Below are 1,572 nucleotides of genomic sequence, written 5' to 3'. Positions count from 1 at the left end.
CCATTAGACAAGAGGGAGAAATAAAAGGAATAAGAATAGGTAAAGAAGAAGTGAAACTATCATTATTTGCAGATGACATGATACTTTATTTGGAAGACCCAAAAAACTCCACTAAGAAACTACTAGAATTGATAGACAAATTCAGTAGTATAGCAGGATATAAAGTCAATACCCAAAAGTCAATAGCATTCCTCTACACAGATAACAGACACACTGAGAGGGAAATTGGGGAAACAATACCTTTTACAATAGCCCTGCAAAAAATGAAATACTCTGGAATTCATCTAACTAAAGAAATTAAAGATCTTTTCACAGAAAATTACAATATTCTGAAAGAAGAGATCATAGATTTCAGAAAATGGAAAGATATGCTCTGCTCCTGGATAGGAAGAACCAACATCATGAAGATGGCCATACTCCCAAAATTGTTGTATAGATTTAATGCAATCCCTATGAGACTACCACCAACATACCTCCCAGACCTAGAGAAATTTTTCCTAAAATTTATTTGGTTTTTTTTGTTTTTTGTTTTTTTATTTGTGTGTGTGTGTGTGTGTGTGTGTGTGTGTGTATGTGTGTGTGTCCAGCTCAGCCCACCAGGGGGCAGGCCTGGCTGACATGTGGTGCTGGGGGATTGAACCACGGTCCCTGTGCTTTGCTAAGCTTGTTCTAAGTAGGTACTTTAGGCCACTGGGCCATCTCACCAGCCCCCTAAAATTTATTTGGAACCAAAAAAGACCTAGAATAGCAAAGGCAATTCTGGGCAACAAAGACAAAGTATTACAATTCCTGACTTGAAATTATACTACAAAGCTACCGTAATAAAATTAGCATGGTATTGGCAACAAAACAGACCTGAGGATCAATGGAATAGACTAGTAGATGCAAAGGCCTCTAGGAACGCACTCAGCCACCTGATCTTTGACAAAGGGGCCAAACACACTTACTGGAAGAAAGATAGCCTCTTTAACAAATGGTGCTGGAAAAATTGGCTCTCTACATGCCGAAAACTAAAACTTGACTCAGGTCTATCACCATGCACTAAACTAAAGTCAAAATGGATTAAAGAACTGATCATTAAAAGAGAAACACTAAATCTCCTAGAAGAGAAAGTGGGAGGATCTCTTGTTGAAGACATAGGGGTAGGCAAAGAGTTCATGAACAGAAATCAAATCGCATGGGAAATAATCAAAAGAATTAACAACTGGGACCACCTCTTATTGAGAAGTTTTTGTACATCAAAAGAAATTATCAACAAAGTGAAAAGACAACCCACAAACTTCGAAAAAATCTTAACTAATAAGCACGCATACAAAGGTCTGCTGTGTAGAAGTTATAAAAAACTAAAGAACATTAGGGGCCCTAAATTTAAAGACCCAATCCAAAAATAGGCATCTGAGATGAACACCCACTTCTCAGACGACGAAATTAAAGCAGCAAATAATTATATGAAAAGATGTTCCTCATCACTAACCATCCGTGAAATGCAAATTAAAACACTGAGATACCATCTCACTCCAGAAAGATTGGCTATCATAAAGAAATCAACCAACAACAAATGTTGGAGAGGCT

The 1,572-nt window shown here is 37.4% G+C and overlaps 1 protein-coding gene across 1 annotated transcript in view; it reads right to left on the bottom strand.

The window, feature by feature from the left end:
* Nr1d2 (nuclear receptor subfamily 1 group D member 2) overlaps positions 1-1,572 on the bottom strand; it is a 45,139-nt gene that overhangs the window by 23,699 nt on the left and 19,868 nt on the right. The gene's annotated exons all lie outside the window — the stretch shown is intronic.

The sequence above is a fragment of the Octodon degus genome, unplaced genomic scaffold, assembly GCF_000260255.1.
Source record: "Octodon degus isolate 3935 unplaced genomic scaffold, OctDeg1.0 scaffold00059, whole genome shotgun sequence".
Lineage (NCBI taxonomy): Eukaryota > Metazoa > Chordata > Mammalia > Rodentia > Octodontidae > Octodon > Octodon degus.
Note: the sequence above shows the minus strand (reverse complement) of the source record. Positions and strands in the feature narration are given on the sequence as shown.